Source organism: Musca autumnalis, unplaced genomic scaffold (assembly GCF_047663935.1).
Source record: "Musca autumnalis isolate F117 unplaced genomic scaffold, ASM4766393v1 scaffold_1, whole genome shotgun sequence".
Classification (NCBI taxonomy): domain Eukaryota; kingdom Metazoa; phylum Arthropoda; class Insecta; order Diptera; family Muscidae; genus Musca; species Musca autumnalis.
This window is the reverse complement of record NW_027411644.1, coordinates 121,721,365-121,732,375: the sequence shown is the minus strand read 5'-3', so window position 1 is coordinate 121,732,375 and position 11,011 is coordinate 121,721,365. Positions and strand designations below refer to the sequence as shown.

General features: G+C 33.7%; 1 long non-coding RNA gene across 1 annotated transcript; it reads right to left on the bottom strand.

Annotated features, from left to right (window-relative positions):
* Positions 1 to 8,441: 8,441 nt before the first annotated feature.
* Positions 8,442 to 9,781, bottom strand: LOC141390806 (uncharacterized). Its single transcript, XR_012409477.1, has 2 exons — positions 9,490 to 9,781; positions 8,442 to 9,419 (listed from the first exon to the last, which is right to left on the bottom strand). It is a non-coding gene; the product is annotated as an uncharacterized lncRNA (long non-coding RNA).
* Positions 9,782 to 11,011: the final 1,230 nt, after the last annotated feature.

Sequence of the window (11,011 nt, the reverse complement as noted above, 5' to 3'; positions counted from 1 at the left end):
GTTAGCTTATGACAGAAAATAAGCTTAATGACAGAAATAAGCTTAATCAGATAGTTTTTAGCGCGTGAAATAGACCGAAACTTTTGTGTGAAAATTGGAAAAAATTTAATATATTTCTTATATCTTTATTCCTGTAGTGCGATTCTCTAACATATTTTTTGAGTTACCGACAAAAATCGGTAAAATTAAAACGCAAAATTATGAATGAAAAGTTCAAATAAAAGTTGACAACACTCTTGCTATCGGTAGAACTTTATGACTGCTTTATATACTTCGTAAACTTACCGAAAAACATCGGTAATTGCCGAAATTATAAGCATTTTAATTTTACCGACAATTATCGGTAACTCAAAGAGTGAGTTAGAGAATCGCACTACTGGTAGACACATTCCGCCCACGTGAGTTATTTTTGAATTATGTTGATGTTCGTGCTCAGATAACAGAGTTACAGCCTAGTAGGTATATACAGAAAATCCACAGTTTTAATTGTGTGTATATTAACCACAACCACGCTAGAGTTCGTAGTTATAAGCGGGGTACACACGATCAGTTTTGACTGTCAGTTTTGCTCAAATAATCGGTTGCTTGCCAGTGTGGCCGTTCATTTTTGTCAGTCATCAGGCAACCACAAAATATTTACCTGCGTGAAGTTAGCAACGAAAGTTAGCAATGATAACAAAAGTTATCGAAAAATACAGGGTGACACAGAACGCCCAAAATTGGCATTTAATACGTTTTTTTCCAACTGTGGGGACGAAAAATAGCTACGAATATAAAAATTTAATTTATTTATTAATTAAAAACAAGTAAAAAAGTATCAGTCGGCTTGGCCGACAGAGATATACCCTCAGCCTGTGTATATTGAAACAATTTTTTCCCAAGAAAAACGCATGTATGTATTTAGGGAATTTTGGGCGTTTGAACTGACAAAAATGTTGATTAGGATTAGAGATCAAAAGTTTTGCGGAGGAGATACTAAAAAGAATGGATATCCAGCCACTACATATGGTACCATAGGGGTTTTTTACAACTTCAGGGATGTTTGCTCAAGAAGTATGGACTTGCCCCTGAAACAACTTTTACCATCGCAATTGAGGCAGCGAATGCAAGTTGCTTCAACAAAAATCAAAGTGATTCGAAAGCAGGTCTTAAAGTGAACATGTATTCGAAATTTTGTGTGGGAGGTACCGGATGGAGTGGACAAATATAGTCCATATTTGAACCTGATCTATATCTGGTAGATATATTAAGATGTGTAAAGTATGGTCCAATTCGGCCACTCTCTTCAAGAGTTATCGTACGCACAATTTTACCGAACATTTTTGAACTTTTGTGGGGGAGGTATCTGAAGGAGTGGACCGATATGGCTTATCTTCGAACTTAAACTATGTTTGGACAAAATATTACTAAGACCAAACTTTGGACCGAATCGGCAGACCTGTTCGAGAGTTATTTTGCCCTCCAACCTCCTCACACGGTGTCATAGGGGTTTTTTACAACTTCCAGGCTATTTTCTCAGGAAGTATGGACTTGCCCCTGATGAAACTTATACCGTCGTATGGAGGGCAGTGAATACAAGTTGCTAAAGCAAAAATCAAAGCGATTCGAGAGATGGTCCTAAACTGAACTTTTCCAAATTTTTGTGTGGGAGGTACCCGACGGAGTGGACCAATTGAGTCCATATTAAAACCTGATCTAAGTCTGGTACACGCTCCACGATGGGCAAAGTATGGACCATATCGGTAACTCCCTTCAAGATTTATCGTGCGCACAAATTTTCCGAACATTTTCGAACTTTTGTGGGGGAGGTACCGGAAGGAACTTAAACTAAGTTTGGGCAAGATATTACGAAAGCCAAAATTTGAACCGAATCGGTTCATCCGTTCGAGAGTTATCGTGCGCTCCAGCCAGCCAGACAGACAGACAGACAGACGGACGGACATTGATCAATCGACTCCAAATTGTCTGAAACACATTTCGTCCTAACATACTTGGCGTCTAAAACCATTATTTCGATGAGGCACATTTTGCCCGTATGAAAGTGTATATACCCTTCATAGCCTAAAGGCTGAGGGTATAAATAAGCTCCAATGCATAAAAGTGCACAAGAAACCAAACATAAAAGGTAAGAAGGAGTCCTCACGAGCATTTTGGCATACTCTATATGTTTCATGTCAGATTTTATAGAAAAAAGTTTCCAATTTTCTGGTTTCCAACTGGTGCTCAGGACAGAAAATTGGCTCTGGAAGCCACAATATAAAAACGTACACAAACGTCTCAACGGAATATGAAAGAGAGAGTCCTTATGAGCATTTTGGCATGCTCCATATGTTCCAGGTCAGTTTTTTGTAGAACAAAGTTTGCAATTTTCTGGTTTCCAACTGGTGGTCAGGACAGAAATTTGGCTCTGGAAGGCACAATATAAAAACATACACAAAAAGCGATTATTTGAGTAAAACTGACAGTCAAAACTGATCGTGTGTACCCCACTTAAGGCGTCAGCAACATTATATATATGAAAATCACTGAGAAATGCCACCCTGCAGCCATGGCTTAAAACGTCAAATGGCATGGTACAATAATAATGGTAGATGTACCTGCATAGCTATCCCGTATTACAAAAATATATGGAACTTAGAGCTTCACTTTTTATATGTTAAAAGTGCCATATAGTGTAAAAACATTTCTTTAGCTATGCTCCAGAATATTCTTGTTGGAAAAGTGTTCCAAAAATAGCAAAAGTTCTTCCCAAACTTATTATTATAAAAATGTCATTCACTTATTTTCTAATTGACAAGTTTGTCTAATCTGACATCGTGATTGCTGGCATCCGATTTGCAGATAAATGTCAGCACAATTTTTATAAAAATTGTAATTTTAACATTCCCGTACTTTTGGAACAAATTTAAATTAATATTGTTACGGAATTAGGTTTAACTAATCTCCGTGTAGACGTTGTTTTATTCCCCGATACGATTTGTACCAAATAAAACAGGGTTCGTTTTAGATTACGTTTCTACAATGCTTTATTTACTGGTTCATAATAGGCAAAACTTCGTGTGAGGTTACCAAATAAAACAGGGTTCGTTTTAGATTACGTTTCTACAATGCTTTATTTACTTTATTACACTTATTCAGAACCGACTTTAATTATTAAGCACACAGCAAATCTCTAGTTAGCACGCAGCTACTCTTTTACCGATCTGTTCAGTTCAACGCTTAAAACACAACTCACTCCGTCATTGCCATTTCCCCGGTATTTATACCCCAAAGTCTCCCTGTTCTAGAGTCCTCCAGAACACATATGGCAACATCTCGAATCTGTGCAGCGAACACACAGACGCACATTCGCACTAAGCGAACAACCATACTCACATACATACATGGGGAAATACAATTGGACGACAAGCACAGTAATGACGTAACTACAACAACAAACAAGTGCAATAAAGAAGTAACAAACTAAACAATAATTACATGATTATGGCAAAACAAAATAAAAGCACATTAATGAAAGGTAATGTAACATCTAGAATAATGAAGAGAGTTCTACATGGTAGTTGTTGTTGCTTAAATAAAGTAACTGCGTAATAAAAACTTTACGTTACAATTCAAATTTTTAAATTAACGGAAATTAAACTAAACTAACTTAAACCTATCAGTTACATTCGTAACAATATCAATATTTGATAAATCGTTCATTCGTAACTTTTGCTAAAAATGTCAACAATTTTATTTTGCCACGCGAATACACATTTTCTTCCTTGTTTTCAATTTTAAGATATAGTGTTACATCAGAAGTTTTTTGTTGGAACAATTCAGCGATACATCTACCTTTATGATTGCATAATGTCAACAACAGTACAAAATGTCAACCCTGCTTTTGACAGATTAGGCCATAAAAAGAAAAAAATTGTAATCAGCTGTTAGCTGTGGCCTACCTTCACTTTATTCTACCATGATTATAGCCCTGTTCCTTTACGTGCAAGAATCTTCAAGTTTTACCACTTTTTACTCGAAAAGCGTTCCTTTACTTCTGACATCATACAATTCATATGAGAGCAGTTCATAACTTTTGCTACTTTTGCCGGTTTTACCATTATCAAAAGTAAAAGAACAGACCATATATCTGTGTTCCTTTACGTTAAAGTTTCTTAAGGCCTGGGTACATAAGCTACTTTGCCTGGTTGCCTTGCTTTCCTGCTTCATTTCTGACATAATAAAAATAAAAGAATAAAGAAGGCCGAGCAAATTTCGAACTGGGTTGCCCCTTTCTTTTTTATTCTTTTATCAGAAGTAACTAGGCGTTTACACCAGACAGTTTGTCTTCAAATACAACTCTGATTTACTAACACATGCATACATTTGTCGTTTGTCTCTCAGCTGTCCATCAGTTTTTCACAGGCAGCCGGGTTAACAAATTTTTGACATTTTTGTGAAAAAGAAGTGAGATGATAATTCAAATGTGCTGAAAACAAAAGAATATGTACAAAACAAAATATGTAAACGGAAAACATAAAGAAATCGGTGATTTTCATTCATAATTTTACAACTGTTTTCGCAGTTGTCTGGACGCCTACGTCACACAGGCAAGTTGTGGGATTTTGACAATCAATGCATGAAGTCAACTCGTCGGTGTCATGCTTAAGTGTTCCATACGCCATTTTTGACTTTTTGAGATACAGGTGGTTTCTAGGGTTTTCCGGTATGCTCTTTCTGAATTTCTAGTCGGTTTTCTCCCATCTGCTCTAGTTTCCGAGATATCCACGCCTCGACGGGAAAGCATCAACTTTTTTCAGTTATGAAATTAATATTTTAAAAACTTACAAGTTTAAAAACACATTTAAAAAATCAGAATTTTAATTTTCGATTTAGAAGTATTTAATTTATTGAGGCAAATATGGAACATTTTTTGTCACTTTGTTCCATGTGATTTACAGTATTTCACATTTGTGTCATAAGTGCGGATATGGAACAAATCGACAAAAATTCTTTTTTTAAAAAAAATCTTTATAACTTTTATATTCCAATACATATTCCTCTAAATTTTTGCAAATATGTATGTTCTATATACTATTGTTAATATTTCAAGTCAAAAATATAAATATTTGCTTTAGCCAGCTCCACACAGTTGTGACGCAAAACATTAAAATGCGATTATCTCAAAACAGGCAAATGGCGTATGGAACACTTAAGCATGACACCGACGAACTGTCCTGTCATTTGTAAACGCAGGGTAATGCCAAGTTTACACTTGCGCTCCAAAATCCACTGGATTTCACGAAATCCTGTAATACACCCCGGTGTTTACACTTAAGCTCTGTTCCAGAACTAAAAAGTTTTTACAATTTTTACCACTTTTACACATTTTGCGTTCCCGTACACAAAATTTATATGAAAATCGTTTACGACTTTTACGACTTTTACCACTTTATAAAGTACGGGAACAGGCCATTATTTTGCGCATATGCGCAGCTGATCGAACATGAATTTTCAACACAAGTTGTTGTAAATTGAATTAAACATCAAAAATATACGACCATATAGAACTTTACAACTTTATTTCGAAAATTATCGTAAAATTATCAATATATCGTATTAATTGTGTATAGTACCAAACAAAAAAAATAAAATAAGTAAATAATGATTCTATCGTTGAGACATCATAATAATAAATTTTGATAGATAAATGTTGTGTCCAGAACCTGCAAAATTTTAGTACTTGCAGTAGTTTTCCCGTTTAGTGCTAAAAATGCGTTCCCGTACACCGAAATCTAGCAAGACTTGCACTTCTCTTTAAACAAAAATAGCGCCGAATAACACCCTCTACTCCTGTTTTCTGCCATAAAATTTTGGCCTAGTAGAAAATAGCTGCAAGCATGTTCATATGTTCATTGCAAGATCTATTTAACAGGTCACGTAAGTAGCACAACAACAACTCTATTTTGGCCGAAAATTCTTCAATATGTCAAAATGTTTGTTTACGTTTTCATACAATTTATTCACAATAACAAAATATTTGACAGATTGAAACCAATCAGCTGGCCGTTTTACGCCACCTTATAATTTCATCCATGGTAGAACAAATACAAGGTAAAGTTAATACTACAACAAATACAACTCGAACAACAACCACAAAGGAATTTGTTTTTGTTTGTAAACCTTAGTGTCAACGTAAATGTAAACAAAACAAGGAAATGTCTACAAATTATTGGAATTTAAAAAAACTAATAATTTTTCACATTTGATTGAATATTTTGGAAAACATGAATGAAAACTCGTTAGATTTTCAATTTGAATGTTTCCATATCATTCCACTAAATGCATAATTTCTCGCTGAAAGTAGAATACTTGCAAAAATGTTTCGGGTCGCTGGTAATTCATTGAAAAAAGAGAAGCTGTTTCAATCATTTGCTTTTGAAAACAAAAAAGCACATGTTTATTAGGGCTTTATTCTTTTCAAGTTTAACAAAATACCACACATATTAACAAATATTGTACCGCCTCTATAAGCGGTGTTTTAGTGTGCGGCATGTCGTTCGGACCTGGAGGAGGTTACATGTCAATGATATGAAGCCGTCTTTATGGGAAATAGTTTTTTTTCTGATGAATAAATTTGTTCTTCAAAAATATATATCCCTAATATACATCGAACATAGAAATAAATACATAAAATGTCGAATGGAATTTGACACTAACACTACAACCCAGTTCAGTCAGCTGGGTATTGCTGCTACCTTTTCTTGTTCTACCATGAATTTCATCATGGTTCATTGGTATCTAATATTATAACTGATGCGCTGATTTTGACATTTCTGCTGGAGTTTTTGCAATTTCCGTTATTTTTCCGTTCCCGTACTTTTTAGGAAATTTGTATGGGGAAGCAATTTTTGACAATTCGCTCCATTTTCTAAAATTACCATTAAAAAAGTACGGGAACACAATGAAAAATAGCATTGTAACAAAGTAATTTAATATTTTTTCACATTGTTTACAAATTTTGATACTAAAATTTTTTGTTGCAGCAATTCGCACATCTACCTTGTTTATTGTCATACGTGAAAAGTGTTGCAACTTTTGGTACTTTTTTAGGCAAAAGCAAGGTTGTATATCATGTGTACTGTGATTTCGATGTTGATTTCGCTGAAATCACGAAATGAGATGATTTCATTTTTGTACGCAAAATCATGATAAATTTTGCTTGATTTCGCGCGAAATCACGAAACGAAGCCCAATGTAAACCAAGCATAAGCAGGCAAGGCAGCTTATGTACGCAGGCCCAAGGCGAATTTAACAAGGTGATCCAATAGTTGACGTTAGGTTGTAGTCTTCATTTGCTGTCAAATTTTTTTTGCGCGAAATATCCACAAATGTTAGAAGAAAACGTTAAAATATTATTCGCGAAGCTTAAACAAAGACGTTGTACACAGATATTTTTTATAGAAGCGAAATATTTGTTATTTATTTTTGATTAAAAATATGTTTTGACAGCAAATGAAGACATAGGTTGCTATTATTGTATCACCTTCTTTCTTACACCATGCGCAGGCCTTTAAAGTTACCAGTTTACCATTTTTAAATCGGAAAACGTTCCTTAACCCCAAAAAGTAGTAAAACTTGAAGCAAAATTTAAGAGAGAGCATACCAAAATGGCTTTCTCCTTACTACTTTCTGCTCGACAAATTTCGTGGAGTAAAAAGTGGAAAAACTGTTAAACTGTTGATTTGACATTTATTTGAAAATTACGCAAAAGAAAAAAGAAAACAGCGCGCACAGTCAAAGTAAAATAAAAAGAAATAAAATAAACATAAATAAAAAAATTAAATCAGTGAAATAAAATATAACAAATAGTGAAATTTATGTTGTCATTGCTGCCAGATATACTATTTTTCCGTTCCTTTACTTTTGTGCAAAACTTGTTACGTGAGAGCAATAGCTTTGTTCCTTTAAGTTTTTTAAGTTAAAGTTTTTTTCAAGTTTTACCATTTTTAACTCGTGTTACGCGCCGGCTATCCGCTGAATAAATTCAAAGCAAAAAATCAAACAAAAATGTAGGAAAAATATACGAGGTCGGTTTGGGCATGGTAAGATAACAAATTTGCCTTGCTAGCTCATCCAGGAGGTAAGTTCTCAACCCGTTATTCTTCAGCGCGCGAACATATTAAAATAAACATTCCATGCCACGGAAACCAAACGTTTATTAAAAGTAGAGTTGATTTTAAATTATATTGCACAAGGTCAATTGTGAGTCATTGTTGTATCTTACCTGTGACCATTTGTGGTATGACGAGGTCTAATGTCATACCGAGGTACACTTGTCCCACCCTGTCACCTATGACATTGTATGTACCTTTAATTTAACAATGTCCCTTAATGTGACCTTCAAATCCTAAAAGCCTTGGTTACCCAACATTCCTTTTAAATGCGAAGTCAGTTTAGCATTTCATATTCATAACAAAATTCATTTTATTGAACATAATTCATAATAAGATTAGGAAAAAAATTAAATTTAAAAATGAAAAATTAAATGCATATTTGCATTAAGTATTAAATTAATTGAACATAAAAAAATAGAAAAAAGGAAAAACTAAGAAAAAAGGCTAAATGTCAAAAATATTGTTTAAAACAAAAACCCATTTTTGTGCAATCGCACTAACCAAAAAGTCTAATTAGAAAGCCTGATGATTGAGCTCAATAATCTAGCACTCGAAAAATTACCCATTAAAATATTATATTTGGGTCAGGTCGAAAAATGTTTGCTGGGTTGTGTTCTAATATTTGACACTCATCTTCTTTTACAAAAACACTAAACTATTCTTAATTCATATCGGGATGTTGTTTACAAAAAGAAACTTAAAAAAATATGTATGTCTAATTATGTATGTACATGAAGGTCAGCTAAGTACCGTTATGTACAGAAAGCAAGAAATTCAGAGAAAGCAAAATTCAATAAGTCAAAAAAATTTATGTATACATATGTATTACATATTTATCAATATCTAAATATGTCGTTTATGAACCGTTATTCATGACAATCAAAAAAATATATAGAAAAAATATTTTGCAAAAATTATGTCGAAAAATTCACATATGTTTAGATGTCTTAATTTTTTCATGGTGTAATATTCTACTTGTTTTGGTTATGACTTAAATTTTCAGCAATTCACTACATTGTATTTTCATTTATACATCACCGCATAAATAGTTTGTGTGGTTATGTCTGGTGGCACCTTCATAGCTGGGAAGGATTGATCTTGCTGTTATCGAAGTCTGTTCCCCCTTCCTTAAATGGTTAGTGACGTCAAAAATTCCAGAATAATGCTTTTAATTGTTGTTGTAAATTCACTTCGCAATTTACCAATGTAAGGTCAGGAATGCCCCTTTGCAAGATTTGGAATTTTCCAGTTTTGTTGATGTCACTATGCATTAAAACACAAAATCAGTAAAAAAATCACTTTGGACAAACATGCATATTTTGCAATTCCTTACCTTGAAAATAATTCAAATTTATTGCAATAAATGCAAATTTATTTGTAAGGCTTGAGGTGTTTGCAAAATGTCACAATGTAATATTCACTTATTAATGTTCTTATTATTTGTAGATCTTCTTATTAGAATATCCCCTTTTAAGAGGTTATGTGACAGGCTTTAACATTTGTGCACACTTTGCTAAAATATTTATTTTCACTACGGTCGAAATATGTTTTTTTTTTTTTCTTGCCGTTGTGCTCCCTTTGCTGATTTTTAATAAATGATCACTGTGATGGCTTGATCGTGTTTCACATTTACACATACGTATGTGTGATAGGGAATGTAATTTGACATACAGTGGTGCCAACTCCAGTGTTGCCACTAGTTCATCCTTAATGATTGACGTAGCGTATAGCATCGCGTATGTCGTCAGTCATATTAAGGTCGACACACATTGAGTGCGCCCTAATAAAATAAGGCGATCCGTTTCACTCGGAAAGCGTTCCTTAACCCCAAAAAGTCGTAAAACTGGAGCAATTTTTATGAGAGTAAGAGAGGAGAGAGAGCCAAAATGGCTTTCTCCTATACTACTTCTGCTCGACAAATTTCGTTGTGTAAAAAGTGGAAAATCTGCCAAACTGCTGATTTGACAATTAAGGCAAAAGGAGAAAAAATAAAACTTTGCGCTTTGTCATTGCAATATAAAAATAAATAAAATAAAAAGAAAAGAACTAAAAAGTGTTTACAATTTTTATCACTCTTACACATTTTTTACCACAAAGCGTTCCCGTACACCAAAAACGTTGATGTTCACGCCTGCACGTTGTCGTAACAACAGAGAATAACAAATCCAAATGAGAGCCATGTCAGCCGTTGTTTAACAAAGGGACATTACTCTCCCAACAATTCTCTCATTTATTTTGGACACCAATGACCAAAAAGTAGTAAAATGTTCAGTTCTCTTTAAACGAAAATGGCGCTGAAAGACGCTCTCTTTAAAAACTTTTTACTCGACAAATTTGAGCGTGTAAAAAATAGTAACATGGTTGCCGGTTGAAACGTCGACTTTGACATTTGTTCCAGTTTTTTTTACGTTTTTTCCATTTTTCCGTTCCCGTACATTTTGAATAAAGTTGTATGTGTATCTCATTTTTCACAGCTTTTTTAATACTTTTACCATTAAAAAAGTACGGGAACACACATAAAATAATAAAAATTTAAACCAGTGAAATAAAAAAATAAAAAAACTGAAATTTATTTTGTTTGTTTTTTGACATTGCTGCCAGATCTACTATTTTTCCGTTTCTTTACTTTTGTGCAAAACTTGTTACGTGAGATCAATTTTCACAGTTTTCTGAGAGGAGATAACTTCTCTCTCTTGCTACTTTTACTATTAATAAAGTAAAGGAACAAAGCCGATTTTGACAGATCTCTCTTTTGCTACTTTCACTATTAAAAAATTAAAGGAACAAAGCTTATGTGTGTTCGTTTACTCAAAATTTGTACAAATTGTTACTGTATGTTGTTCGTTTACTCTTCA